Consider the following 16,037-nt stretch of genomic DNA (forward strand, 5'->3'; position numbering starts at 1 on the left):
AGCTAGTTCTGAATTGTGTGGTTAGGTGTTCATGGAACACATGTACTAGGCATGTGTAATGGAATAACAGTGGCTCCTCCATGTCTCACAGTGTGTGCGTGGCTGTGCATGTGTATTTAAAGGCCTAAGGAAATGAAACAGAGGGTAGAATAACATTCTGATCAAGTCATTAGAAGATAAAGTCCTTTAAGATCCCAGAAAGGGCTAGTTAAGTCTTAAACGCCGGTTGAACTACTCTTTAAACCGTTTCATTGGAGGCAACAAGACGGTAGTAATTTCCAGAGGATAGGCAATGTTAAGCACTGCTTAGCGGGTGGTCACTGTAACAAATAATTACACAGCGGCCTAGCTACAGAGGCTAGTGAACATGATTACTGCTTTAAGAGAGGGTGATCTGATGCAGTCCCTGCTGGACCAAACAGAACAGGGAGAGTAAATGAGTGCCAGATTTAGGGAGATGATCACAATTGGCCTATTGGCTGTGTGTCTACTTATGCCGGTGTTTTGATTAGTCCAAAAGCTAAGGGTGTCAGTAAAACAGATATAATTTTCTATATTGTACTATTGTATATTTCCAGGTGTTGAATTCTAGAGAATTTACACAATACAGTCACAAATTAATGCTGCTCTTTCCAGATTCCTGATGGTTAGATTGGTGATACAAAGAGCCACGGTTACAGTCTGCTCAGCATATGATCATCACAGCACACGTCTCCCTCATCTCTTACGGTTAGATCTTTACAGTGATAGTCTAACACTTACACAGAATGCACACCTACACTGCCTTCAGAAAGTATTCATACCCCTTCACTTATTCCACATTTGGTTGTGTTACAGCCCAAATTCAAAATGAAAAAAAATACTCACGCATCCAAATACAATACTGCAAATTAACAAACTGAAAACATGTTTCTTAATTTTGTAAAAAGTATTCACACCCCAGAGGGTCAATACTTTATAGAAGCACCTTGGGCGGCAATTAAAGATTTGAGTCGTCGTGGGTATATCTGGATCAGTTTTGCACATCTGGATTTGGGGATTTTTCAATGGGATTCAAATCTGGGTTTCGGCTTGACCACTCAGACTTTTACATTCTTGTTTTGAAGCCATTCCAGAGTTGATTGGGCTGTATGCTTGGGGTCATTGCCCTGTTGGAACGTAAATCTTTGCTTGCAGTCTGAAGCAGGTTCTCATCAAGGATTTAGCTCCATTCCTTGTTCCCTCTATCCTTACCAGTCTCCCAGTCTACCTCCGAAAAGCATCCCCATACCATGATGCTGCCAACGGCATGCTTCATGGTAGGATGACTGCAACTCGCTGCTGGCGGGGCTCCCTGCCTGTGCCATTAAATCCTTACAACTCATCCAGAAAGCCGCAGCCCGTCTGGTGTTCAACCTTCCCAAGTTCTCACGTCACCCCGCTCCACCGCACACTCCACTGGCTTCCAGTTGAAGCTCGCATCTGCTACAAGACCATGGTGCTTGCCTACGGAGCTGTGAGGGGAACGGCACATCCGTACCTTCAGGCTCTGATCAGTCCCTACACCCAAAGAAGGGCACTGCGCTCATCCACCTCTGGCCTGCTCGCATCCCTACCTCTGCGGAAGCACAGTTCCCGCTCAGCCCAGTCAAAGCTGTTCGCTGCTCTGGCACCCCAATGGTGGAACAAGCTCCCTCACGACGCCAGGACAGCGGGGTCAATCACCACCTTCCGGAGACACCTGAAACCCCACCTCTTTAAGGAATACCTGGGGTAATCCTTCTAACCCCCCCCCCCCCCCCCAAAAAAAGATGTACTATTGTAAGTGGTTGTTCCACTGGACATCATAAGGTGAATGCAACAATTTGTAAGTCGCTCTGGATAAGAGCGTCTGCTAAATGACGTAAATGTAATGTATTAGACGGATGATGAGCTGTGCCAGGTTTTCTCCAGAATAGCGCTTTGCATTCAGGCCAAAGTTTGTCTCATCAGACCACAGAATCGTTCACATACTTTTGTTTCAAACTTGGGTGTGCTGTCATGTGCCTTTTTCTCAGGAGTGGCTTCCGTCTGGCCACGCGTCCATTAAGCCCAGATTGGTGAAGTGCTGTATAGACTTGTCCTTCTGGCATGTTCTCCCATCTCAGCCAAGGAACTCTGTATTTCTGTCATAGTGGTAATTAGGTTCTTGGTCAACTCCCTGACTAAGGTCCTTCTTGCCCGGTTGCTCAGTTTGGTCGGTCGTCCAGCTCTAGGCAGAGTCTGGGTCGTTCCATATTTTTTTGCTCTTGGAAACTTTCATCATTCTAGAAATGGATTCATCACCTTCCCCATATATATATATCTAGGAGAGCTATGGAAAGTTCCTTGGACTATAATTTCTGCTATGACATACACTCATCTGTGGGACCTTATATAGACAGGTGTTTCTTTCTAAATCATGTCTAAACAACTGAATTGGTCACAGGTGGAATTCAATCAAGTTGTAGTGACATCAAGGATGATCAAAGGAAATTGGATGCACCTGAGCTCAATTTGGAGTGTCATAGCAAAGGGGTGTGAGTACTTATATAAAGATTTATTTCTGTATATTTTTTTTTTCAATATATGTACAAACATTTCTAAAAACATGTTTTCACTTTGTCATTATGGGGTAGTGTGTGTAGATGGGTGCATTCAGGCTGTAACAAAATGTGGAATAAGTCAAGGGGTATGAATACTTTCTGAAGGCAGTGTAAGTCAACCGGTCAACAAACTCCATTTGCCATCTTTAGCCTCTCACATATTCCTGGGAATGTAATCCACAGAAAATATGGAAATAATGCACATATCTGCATGTGAGCCATCATACTACAATTCAAAAACAGAGCACCACTTTTGCTGCTAGGGGGTGGTGTTGCATCATGGTGCTTATACCCAGTACAATCCTCCCGTGAATAGGCAGGATATACTAGAGTATACCACTAGGTTTGCTTCTCTCCACCATCCATACCTTAATTCATCCAATAATGGTCTCAATTGTAGAGATTCTTGACAACATGATTAGACGAATCAGTCGTGTTAGTGCAGGGCTGGAACAAAAGCCCGTACCCTCTGTTTCCTCTCTGGGACTAGAGTTAGAGCCCTGCAGTCATCCCAGCGAGGCCTGGTAAAGAGGCAGAGGAGGACGTGGAACACAATGGGGGTTCTGCCTTGGCTTGGCTGGCTGGTTATCAGTTAGACGGTGGATATTCACTAGCGTTTCCTGTCTCAGTCTCATGTGTCGCACAGAGAAATGAAGAATCAACAAGTCCAGGCCCAGGGCCAGTCTAAACAAGCACAAGCTAATAATTCAGAGAAGGAGGGGGATAGTGGGTATCACCATAGTAACAACAATGTGCTGACTAGCTGTATTATTAGTGTACTATTAATCATCTTTATGGTGCCTAGTTTCACGTTTCAAAGTCTGTCACATGAACAGGATACAGCAGGTGTAAAACAGTACAGAGAAATGCTGACTTGCATGCTATTTCCCAACAATGCAGAATAAAAGTGTTAAAATAGATTCTTATCTAATGAGAATCCAATAAAGTTATATACAGGTCAGTGGCTGTACCATTATTCCAATGTGCAGGGATACTGGAGTGGCGGAGGTAGGTGTACATGTAAACAGGGGTAAAAAGTGGCTGGTAGCAGGATAAATACCAATGGTAATTGGCCTCAATACCACCTGAAATGTTCTGCATAGAAGGCCTAAAGTCAGGAACACTGACTACAAACAAACATGTTCCTATTAAAATTCCTTTGAAAATCAGGGACTATGACATGTTTAAACACACACTCTCCCTCCCCCTCTTGACCTGCCTCTGCAGTGAGCTGACAGTGATAATGAACGAGGACTCCTTGGTGGTCGGGATGTGTCTGTGGTTGTGTTCAGAAGACCTCCTGCTACCAGACAAGGCCTTCCCAGTGTAACCCTATGAAGCCTCTCACTGACAGAATGGTACGTATGTAGAGGGGGATTCAGAACGGCTTGGTTCCACTGTCATAACTCTTTATCTGCGTGTTTTAACCTGAAAACCAATGATTGAATCTCTCTTTCCTGTCTTGGACTGGGTCAACCTGGAAACATAATACCTCAATAAAGAGGTCTTATTTCACCAGCTTTATGAAAAGAGCCATTGTGTAACATCGTAACCCATATTTTAAAGTTAAGTCTTTTAGAAAGACAGAAATGAATACTGCTTTAAGTCTGTCTTAATGCAAAAGTCTAAATGTTTGTTTTACTTCATTTCTCTGCTGTGACAGAGTTGTTGTCCTCAGTAAAGAGGTGCTGAATACATTCCACAATACTGTACTGTTGTGGAAACGGGGACAAAGGCGTCACGCATTGTGCTTTGTAATTAAACCCGCTCAGTGCAATTAAAGTACAAACGAGCAGCATGCTAAAACCACTTTTCTCGCTGCGTTAAGATTTGAAACAACCTCCGTTGGGGAAAAGAGCGAGTCCAGAGAAAACAAACACAAACCACAACATATTCTGCTCTGGGTTGAAACCAGGAAATCATTTTGGTGTACATATTTCATAACGGTCTTAAATTACTAACTAAATCCTGAAGGGTGGTTGCCCAGACCAACATTAAGTCCTACTCCCATGTTGTGTTATAGAACTGAGGATGTGCAACAGTAAACTTGTGCAATAAGAACCTAGATTCATATTCTACTGTTGCAAAACTGCTCTACTGAACCTGACCCTGGCCTTAAACATTACATGGACTCTAAAGTGGGTTTTACTGCAGGAGTAAGCCTCACCTGGGTCTGATCAACCACCTCAAACATGTTTCGGTCTTCATTACCCTAAAGCTGTGACAACATGGCAACAGACTGAAAGAGAAAGTCCTGTACTTTAAATAACAAATGGAGGCTAATCTTAGACTAGCGGTAAGTACCATGTTATCATGATAACCACAGTAGCATTGTTACAGGGTTGTTAGGCATCACTGAATGAGTAAAGTGCGGTGATGTGGTTAGGGCCAGGTTTCACCAAGCCTCAGAGGAGCAGTGCTAATCTAGGATACCATGTCATCTTTCTGATCTAAAAGGCAAAACGGATCCTAGATCTGCATACCTACTACTCTGACACTATGAATCCAGGAATGTCTAAACAATGTGATGAAATGTGTTACTGTACCGTATCTGGAGGAGGACTTTGCTTCCCTTCTAGAGCATCCACTTCTTCTTGGTTTCTGAAAAACAATCCAGAACACTTTTGTCACCATCTCATTGTCTTGCCTTATACAGAGTTCTGAACATCCAAAAGTAAGCACTGTCAATGAGCGTTCCATCAACAGTGAAGGGTACGTATGACCACATATTGTTCTCGTTGTGCCTCTGACTAGGTGTGTATGTCTGTGTGTCCCAACAACGAACAGTACTAGGAATCCGTTTATCAACTTTCTCCTGGGTTGTACCTAAATGATTCAGGAGTGAAAGTGACAGCGTCATTCTAAAACAACAAAGCAGCTGTCGGAGGCACGATAATTAATAACGCATCTCTCGGCTGTCCCATGTTCACTGGGCTATTAAATATCCAGCAGCGACATCTTCCAAGTCCTAGCCCACTGAAAACCCAGACCGCAGGGCAGGAGCACACGTGCCCACACACACACTCACGATAAGGCCTATCACGACTACAGGGACTGCCACAGAGCACATGTCAGATGGAACAGTTTGCCTCTGTGTAATGACTCAAATGTGTAGAGCAACAATGTCACTCTGTATTTGTCCCACATACTGCAGGCCTGTATGGCTTACTGTAAATAGAGGCATGGCATAGGCTTACTGTAAAAAGACACTTCAAAACAAAAAGGTCCTGTGTTGCGCAGGGCAGTGATGATATCAGTATCGCAATATGTTTTCCATGGCAAAAAGGAAAACACGAAGCAGACTCGTCCTTTAAAAACCTTCTGTATGTAAAATTGTGTGCTATAGATTGGAAAATAAGTCAAATGTGACTCTGGATGACAACATGACGTTTGTTTTCAACATTAGGGCTGTTGTCCTGAATAAGTTAAATCCGCTTTGTGATGTGTTTTTGTTTCCTTGCCACGATACTAACGGGCATCGTGATACTGGTATTTTCCCAGCCCTAGTGGTATGACAGTGTCGTGCATCTAGACTAGTAACACACAGCAGTAATGTGCCAGGAAAGATCAATCGGATCATTCCAGGAAAGATCAAGATTCTGAATTCCATGACTGTTTGTCTTGTTCACCATCAGATCTGCCAAATGTAATATTGAGGAATTTTAATGGAAATCAGACTAGACTAAAAGACAGATGTACAAGAGTAGCTAAATGTGGAAGTACAAAATGTTTTAAAAAAATCCTCAATACCCACAAAGGCCATTTATATGTAATGTAGCTGACATTTGTCAGAAATCCTCAAAAGCAGTCAAACAAGCAACCATTTTCTCCCACCACTGTGTGCCAATGTGTCGGCAGGGAAGTCACCAGAAGAGAGGAGCTGCAAATCAACTGGACAACCCTGAAGACTGTCCACACAGCCCAGCCAAGGAGAGACGTGCTGACCTGGTTTCAATGAGACGACAAAAAACACCAATCCTTTGTTGACTTGCATTGTTCATGCAAGTGCGCGTGCACCCACACACACCCACCCACCTCAATCTACTGGGTTTCCCTTAGACCAGCTCCTGTCCTAAGGCGGCCCCAGATGATAGCTCTGCTTTAGGGCCTCTGGTCCTAATGACAGCCCCTTAGCCTCCAAAGCTCTGGTGGGTCACAATACACCTTTATCACTCTGGAGTGGACAGAAAGAGACATCTGCTCCCTCTACGTCGATTCCCATCTGTCACAGAAAATATTCCTCACTCCCTCCACCAAACCTGCCTGGCTGTGGAGTGCGGGAAGAGAGGATGAATGGATGGATGGGGAGGGCTGAGCAGCACTCCTTATATGGTCATAGTGGAGCGCAGGAGAATCCCCATGGTTTCACACCACACACACTAGTGTCGCACAGTATACCAAAACTTCAGAAAAACGGTTTGGTACTAGTAATTTTGTTCCTTTCGGTACTTCTGTCAAATGTCTCACGGATCAACTCTGTCTATTAGCATAGCCGATGTGTCTCTTATAGCGTGTATGAAACCAGAAAGAAAATAAGCCAATTTCAAAGCTAATTGCCAGCAAAACATATACATATATTTTTTTAATCGGTCTCTCTCGCATCACTCCCATAGGTTATTTAAGCAATAAGGCCCGAGGTGTGGTGGTATATGGCCAATATACCACGGCTAAGGGTTGTTCTTTGGCATGACACAACACCCTTTGCCGTGGTATATTGGCCATACAGTATACCAAACCCCGAGGTTCCTTATTGCTATTATAAACTGGTTACCAACGTAATTAGACTAGTAAAAAATGTGTCTTACCCGTGGTATATGCTCTGATATACCACAGCTGTCAGCCAATCAGCATTCAGGGCTCGAACCACTCAGAGTATAACTATCTATAGACAGGTTGGTTGCAACAAAACCAACACATGCGCAACTATGAGGCAAAACAGACGGGGTTGGCTTAGATTGTTGACCACATGTAAGTTATATTGTCTTCAATGTTTATTGAAAACAAATGCATTTGCAAAATGAGCACTTGTCTCAAATACATTGTTACAGCTGTTGGTTAGCTAGCTAGCAAATGCTTTGCAATATTAGCATAGATATGAAATCAGTCAAAACAGGACATGATGAAACGAGTCACGATTCCCCACATGGCAGTTTGTCATTCTTGTAGCAATCTGGCCATCACAACATGCTGACTTCTGCCCCATGGAAGCGTGCACATCGTTTTAGTGACGTTGTCAGCTAACCCATCTATTGCCTCAGCAAACTGACTACCTCCTGAATGAAGCCATGACTGGTTAAAGAGACAGCGCACACTTTTAGAAAATAAGCGTCCTTCATGCAAAGGTTGTTGATCAGTTCAATAAAATAAGTCCCAAATGGAAGGGAAACAAATTGTATGTCATCTGTAGCCCAATGAAATCAGGCAAAACAAGCTCAATAACTCAACGCATGCACACACTCCTATTGAATATGCATTCACCTGTATTGTGAATAGACCTAGGCTACTTCTTCATTTACCCAGTTTATCAATTGAGATGTACCATTCAAATAAATTATTACCATTATATTGTTATGTAGTTTGTTTTTACAAATCTAAGTGAAATGTATTATATAATTGATTCATGAGTACATACATGTCTGATGTAGAAAATGTCTAATGTAATGATATTGAATTCAAAACATGCCCGACGATTGAACAGTAGCCGAGTTTCTGTCTGGATCATGTGCCATATTACACTTTGGCTAATATGATTTCATTTTTTGCAGTATATCAGGGACGTCTTTAGGCCTAAAATATTCATTAGCCCCCCCTAAATAAATCAATATATTAGTCAATATATTTTCTGTGTGATTTTTTCCCCCGTCAACCGTTCCATCGCATCTTAACATGAAATGGCACAAACACAGAGACAGTGTTGTGGCATGGCAAGCTACCAGGCAACTAGCAGTGATGGGAACATTGCTCAGATTTTAACATCTGCCCATGCTAGTGATATTGCAGAGAGAAGGAAGTATATCTGAGGAGAATTGTTGCGGTCACATCAATGTTAGGAAGACAGGGACTCTTTCCGTGTCAATGATGAATCTAGTGAAAGCACAAATAGAGGGAACTTTCTTAAATGTATGGAGCTTTTGAAGGAGTTTGACCCTTTCCTGCAAAGGTACAATACTCCAACAAATGCGACATCTCTCTCTCCAGAATCTCAGAATGACATGATCGAATGCTGTGCTCAAGAGATTATGGACACCATGGTCTCAGATGTCAAAATCTGGAATGTATGCCATTATGGCGGATGAGGCCAGGGATGGGCAGTCTGAACAGTTTGTGTTAGGTATGTGACAGAGGGGACAGTTAAGGTGCGTTAACTAGTACTAGCAGAAATCAAGTCATTTGATGCCGAATCGATAGCAAATGAGTTGCAACAGCAGCTCCAAATGAGAGGGGTAGCAGGCCTAAAGTGCGTTGCACAGACCTATGATGGTGCAGCTGTCATGAGTGGGTCCAAATGAGGTGTAGAAGCACATTTCAGAGTGCTGCATCCGGAGGCTATTTATGTACATTGCTTTGCTCATGAGCTTAATGTAGTGTTGTGTCATACTTGCAGGGCTATTCCAGAGGCTGCTGAGTTAAGTTTCTTGGAGAATGTGTATTCGTTTTTCAGTACATCCCTAGTTAACCCCAACAAGCTCAAGCTCAAAGAAGCTCAGTCCAAACTTGGAATAGCATCAGCTGAACTTGTACAGCTCTCAAAACACTCTGGGCATGCCAGTTACGGTCCATAAATGCAGTCCTGGACACTAACTGCTATTTTTTATTGTCTGCCATTGGATTCCTCATGGCTGTTGGTCTGAGAGCAAAGCTTCATAAGTTCTCCACCGTGTATTTGCTACTGATGTTTCAGTCCCTTCTTTCTATAACTGAGGGACTACATAAGTACCTCCAGAAAGAGACTTTAGACCTGGCAGAAGTTTGTTTCGGCAAACAAGCTGTATGCGACACACTGATAGGCAAACGCACAGATGCATTTGCCACAGAACTTTATGACCGAACCAAATCACTGAAGTTCACAATATTCCAGATGCAGCAAGAAAGCACAAACAAAGGAAAAATGGGAGATTGTGGTGGAGACCTCCTTGGGTTTAGAAACAGAATTTTCATGTTCCCAAACAATGAAAACAAAGTTGTTGCTCCCCTGCTTGGACAGGATGGTTTGTGAGCTTGACCAGCGATTCGACTGTAGATGCAGGTCTGCTCAAAGGCATGCAGCCCCAACTCAAAAGACTTCCTAGAAACATCATGCTTAACCGAGTTTGCCAAGCACTACAGTATTGATGTTAAAACAGAAGAGATGTTTGTGGTCAGTAACTTTCCTGACCAGAAAAGAGAGGCTGGATGTCCTCCAAAAGATATGTTTGTTGTGCATAACAACCTGGATGATGATGTGTTTCCTTCTTTGAAGGAGATCATTCAGGTTGCCCTCACCAATCCTGTGAGCAGCTGCTCCTGTGAAAGGTCCTTTAGTGAACTGCGCCGGCCGCACTCCTGGTTGCATAAGACAATGGGTCAGAAAAGGCTTGCAAGTCCTGCAGCCATGTCCATTGAGGGAGAAGTGCTTGGGCCACAATAGTGTTATTGACCGCTTTGCCACCTTTAAAAATAGGAGGTACACTGATGTCCACCCACAAAATAGGCATCAAGAGAGAGAAGCAGGAGGAGCAGTTCTGTAATATTTGTTTGGGATCTTACTTTTTTTTTTTTAAATCAGATTTTATTCCTAATTCTTTCAGTTAACATTTTATTTCGCTCATTAGTTGAATTTAGTTTTGCCCCATTGTGGATGATACTGTTTAAGATGTTCCATGTGTCTGAATTACTGGGTTAATTTTGAGCAACAATTAACAAAAGGGTGAAATTTAAATAAAGATTTTTGCTAATGGTATAATATGACCTGCATGTCTTCACATCTCTCCCTCTCAAAATAACATCCAAAAAGTATTTTGGCTCGATAGTACAGCCATTTTTGTGCCTTTTGTTGGATGGATGGGGACAGAGTGGACTTTAATATCTTTATTTGGATAGAATTTAAGTAAGTCATATTAGATCAGTGTCTAACACAAACTATGAGACAGGTACACTTTTAGCCAACCTTGACCAAAAATAACCTTATTTTGATAGATTTTACATTCATTGTTACTCTAAAAAAACATGATGAAGAGACATTTTGGGGGAGTATGCCCAAACCCCCCTAAAAGAGGCTTAGACCCCCTACCCATGAATCTCTAGTGACGTCCCTGAGTGGTATCATTTTGATACTAAACCTGGTATCATGACACACACGAGGATCCCCATGGTTTAACACGAGTGGTCTTCTCTAGTCACCGCACACACACACTTCACTGACCAAACAGCCTCTCTTCCTCTCCCTCTCACTTTTTCTGGAATGATAATGGAGAGATTCAGTCTGCGTTTCCGCTGACAGACACAGAAGGTACTGGAATCAGCAAGAGACATTGGTAGCGTCCCAAATGACATCCTATTCCCTTTTAAGTGCACTACATTTGACCAGATCCATAGAGCCCTGGGGGAAAAAAGTACTGCACTAAATAGGGAGACATTTGGGACGCATACAGAGTTCTAGAAAATAAACATGTTTTTCCAGCAGAGAGGAATTTTCCAGCCCAGTGACCCTAATACAGTAATAACACAAGCACCAGTGTTGCACCTCGCCAGAAGAGATAGGATAGTGTCTCTCCATCAGAGGGTCTGAAAGGCTTTGGTCATTCAATGGAGGCCGAATAATGGCCAGTCCCTTAACAGTGATATGGTGTTGCTCATAGCATGATGAAGTGGCGTCTACAGGAAAAGCCTGCTTAGACATACAGACTAGTGCTATGCAGGGTGTAGGCTAAGGCTACATCACAAGAAAGGCTACTATCTAGATAAAAAAACATGCAGAAAAACTTCCAGCGCGTGTGTGTGCGCGCGTGTGAGTCTGGTGATAATGCGATGCTGATTGATCGGTCAGTATGGAGCTGTGGTAGTGTCATGGTGAAGAATGGTGTTCCCCTTGACCTCTAACTTTCAGGTGTCCCATCCTGTCAGGAATTAGGGACAACGTGATCCATCTAGTCTCCTCAGTCCTTCTGAACACACCACTTGCTAACCGCCTGCAGCCTCCTACTGGCTGGCCACTAAACTGTTGCCATGGATACCACGGGTTGTTGGACAGTGGGGGAAGCACATGCAGATGGTACTTCTGTAGTGGAACCCCACAGGGCTTCCTCACTGCCACAGTGACTGTTAACAAAAAGGGAAGGTTCATTGGTGTTAAGTGTTAAGTGAATTGTCACTTGTGGCCAGGATTCCTGCTAACAGTATTTTCAACGACTGCTGTGAAATTCTGTAGAGACCAAAGAGTCAGTGCCATAGTGTAAGACAAGTCACCCGCTTCTGTGAGAGATGACATTCACAGACCAATGGATTCCTAGCCAACGTTTACATAAGAAAACACCCAAGACCACACTGCTCATTGAAATGGAAGCAGGACATTCAGTCAGATATTCTACTCAATTCTGATTCTACTGTAGGTGTTAAGCCAGCCAGACAGACAGAACCCCTCTTATCTTGCTTCTAATTCAGACCAGGGGGAACTTCCTTTCAGTCATCCCAGAAGCAGAAGACAATTGAGGAACATCTTTCTCTATCACTTTCAGTGAGGATCTAGAGTGAATGTGTGAGAGACAATTCTCTTAGAGAGTGAGAACGGCTGGGGCTGTGTCGTCTAGGCCTAGTAAGTACTTCAAAGGCTCTGTCAGAGTCAAGACGACGATTTCTTGACATGGCAGGACTTTATTATCATAGTCATAGCAAATGTGAAAATGCACGTTAAATATTGGCCATACTAATGACCTGAATGACTAGCATATCAGCCAGGCAGTCTGTTGATGACGATCTAACTGATTTGACCTGGGAATCCAATCCATTAGGAGAAAGTGACAGATTCTCAGAGTGGAGGAAAGCCCCATGTGATGCTACCTCCCTGCTGCCTCAGGATTCCTAGATGTATGCGTGCGTGCGTGTTGGGGGGGGGCTCAGCTCTCAGCCAGGCCATCTAGCAAATCTCAAAACTGCATTGAAACAGCATGGAAGTCTAGCCCGTCTCCTCTCAGTCCACTGAAACAGTAGATTAGATTTAGTGTGAAAGGAAAAATTTTCTTCAGGAACATTATTTGTTATTTGACCAATGGTTTACCAGACACATTGACAGAGAACATATTCTGAGCCATTCGGAAACTGGGGATTAATAGGGGTTTAGGGTCAATTCCAATTCAATTGAGTTTTCCAGATTAGAAAAAGAACCTGCCTACCCACCCAACCACCATGGTTGCCTTGCTTCTGACCGACTGACCAACCGCCACATAGCCTGGGCCTCCTCTGTAGGCCACTCAGATACTCACACTCCACTTAAATGAAAGGCTGGAGCTGAACTCATACACCTTCACTGACTGTAGCCCCCACATGTGGTTCTGTAGTCCGTGAGAGAGATATCTGATGAAAACTGACTAGAAGCTAAAGGGTCATGGCATTGGCATCAAAGGAAACCTTAGAATTTTAGACTTCACCTCCCTTTGTTTACCAAACAGTGCAGGCCTTAAAGTTAAAGCACACCGTGTAGGGCATTCACTTACAGCTCTAGAATCTACATCCGACATTATAGTAATTTAGCAGGACTTACAGTAGTGAGTATTTACATTTTCGTACTGCTCCCCCATGGGAATTGAACCCACAACCCTGGCGTTGCAAACGCCATGCTCTACCGACTGAGCCACAAGGGACCAGTAGTGAAATACGATTCATTTCAAGAGGGAGCTACTAAATGAACGTCTAAGCCTAGTTCTTTAGCCAATGTCATTATGAATCACATAGAATTTATCATTCAATTGTTCTCTACAATATTACAGCCTTAAATTGCTTGCACTTAACAGTGTTGATTAAATAAGAACGTTAGTTTGTGACAGTTGATAGTTTAGACCGCACAGTTCTTGGATGCATCTCTCCCATATTTTGGGAAGGTGGTAACATTGAGGATATTCTGTGCTTTGGACCAATCAAAATCAACTTGCTACCCTCGCCATTTTCATCTCCAATTCTGTGGCGTTCTATTCCCCTAGCCCTGGTCAATCAATATTGAGGGGCAGTTTCTATGGCAATTTAAAAAAGGGGAAGACTCAGAAATTCACAGTGAAAACTGGAACAGATTTTTATTATGGAGGGTAGATACAGCTGAAGTTTACATACACTTCGGTTGGAGTCATTAAAACTCGTTCTTCAACCACTCCACAAATTTCTTGTTAACAAACTATAGTTTTGGCAAGTCGGTTAGGATATCTACTTTGTGCATGACAAGTAATTTTTCCAACAATTGTTTAAATACAGATTATTTCACTGTATCACAACTCAAGAGGGTCACAAGTTAACATACACCAAGTTGACTGTGCCTATAAACAGCTTGGAAAATCCCAGAAAAAGTAATGGCTTTAAAAGACCATTTGAGTCAATTGGAGGTGTACCTGTGGATGTGTTTCAAGGCCTACCTTCAAACTCAGTGCCTCTTTGCTTGACATCATGGGAGAATCAAAAGAAATCAGCCAAGACCTTAAAAAAGTTGTTGACCTCCACAAGTCTGGTTCATCCTTGGGAGCAATTTCCAAAACGCCTGAAGGTACCACATTCATCTGTACAAACAATAGTACGCAAGTATAAACACCATGGGACTACGCAGCCGTCTTACCGCTCAAGAAGGAGACGTGTTGTCTCCTAGAGATGAACGTACTTTGGTGTGAAAAGTGCAAATCAATCCCAGAACAACAGCAAAGGACCTTGTGAACAGGTACAGAAGTATCTATATCCACAGTAAAACAAGTCCTACGTCGACATAACCGGAAAGGCTGCTCAGCAAGGAAGAAGCCACTGCTCCAAAACCGCTATAAAAAAATCCAGACCACAGTTTGCAACTGCACATGGGGACAAAGATTATACTTTTTGGAGAAATGTTCTCTGGTCTGATGAAACAAAAATAGAACTGTTTGGCCATAATGACCATCGTTATGTTTGGAGAAAAAAAAGGGGGAGGCTTGCATGCCGAAGAACACCATCCCAACCGTGAAGCACGGGGGTGGCAGCATCATGTTGTGGGGGTGTTCTGCTGCAGGAGGGACTGGTGCACTTCACAAAATAGATGGCATCATGAGGCAGGAAAATTAGGTGGATATATTGAAGCAACATCAAGACATCAGTCAGGAAGTTAAAGCTTGATTGCAAATGGGTCTTCCAAATGGACAATGACCCCAAGCATACTCCAAAGTTGTGGCAAAATAGCTTAAGGACAACAAAGTCAAGGTATTGGAGTGGCCATCACAAATCCCTGACCTCAATCCTATAGAAGTTTTGTGGGCAGAACTGAAAAGGCGTGTGTGAGCAAGGAGGCCGACAAACCTGACTCAGTTACACCAGCTCTGTCAGGAGAAATGGGCCAAAAACCCAAGTTAATCTTACATCTAGACGTTCCGCTAGCTGAACACCTGCTCCAATATCCAATGATGGGCGTGGCGCGAAATACAAACTCCTCGAAAATCCGAAAACTTCAATTTTTCAAACATATGACTATTTTACACCATTTTAAAAGACTCTCCTTTATCTAACCACACTGTCCGATTTCAAAAAGGCTTTACAACGAAAGCAAAACATTAGATTATGTCAGGAGAGTACCCAGCCAGAAATAATCAGACACCCATTTTTCAAGCTAGCATATAATGTCACAAAAAACAAAACCACAGCTAAATGCAGCATTAACCTTTGATGATCTTCATCAGATGACACTCCTAGGACATTATGTTATACAATACATGCATGTTTTGTTCAATCAAGTTCATATTTATATCAAAAAACAGCTTTTTACATTAGCATGTGACGTTCAGAACTAGCATTCCCACCGAACACTTCCGGTGAATTTACTAAATTACTCACGATAAACGTTCACAAAAGACATAATTATATATACCGAACTCCTTTATGCAATCGCTATGTCCGATTTTAAAATAACTTTTCGGTGAAAGCACATTTTGCAATATTCTGAGTAGATAACCCAGCCATCATGGCTAGCTATTTTGACACCCACCAAGTTTGGCACTCACCAAACTCAGATTTACTATAAGAAAAATTGGATTACCTTTGCTGTTCTTCGTCAGAATGCACTCCCAGGACTTCTACTTCAATAACAAATGTTGGTTTGGTTCCAAATAATCCATAGTTATATCCAAATAGCGGCGTTTTGTTGTGCGTTCAAGACACTATCCGAAGGGTAACGCGCCCGGTGCGTATCGTGACAAAATGTCAAAATATTCCATTACCGTACTTCGAAGCATGTCAAACGCT

The 16,037-nt window shown here is 42.8% G+C and overlaps 1 protein-coding gene across 3 annotated transcripts in view; it reads right to left on the reverse strand.

Annotated features, from left to right (window-relative positions):
- Window positions 1-16,037, reverse strand: part of LOC106608122 (CYFIP-related Rac1 interactor A) — a 42,311-nt gene that overhangs the window by 10,284 nt on the left and 15,990 nt on the right. For all 3 annotated transcript variants that reach the window (XM_014205861.3, XM_014205862.3, XM_014205860.3), the window contains exon 2: window positions 5,150-5,204. The gene's annotated coding sequence lies outside the window, so the exon portion shown is untranslated. The remainder of the gene's footprint in view (window positions 1-5,149; window positions 5,205-16,037) is intronic.

Source organism: Salmo salar, chromosome 06, assembly GCF_965601325.2.
Source record: "Salmo salar chromosome 06, fSalSal1, whole genome shotgun sequence".
NCBI lineage: Eukaryota > Metazoa > Chordata > Actinopteri > Salmoniformes > Salmonidae > Salmo > Salmo salar.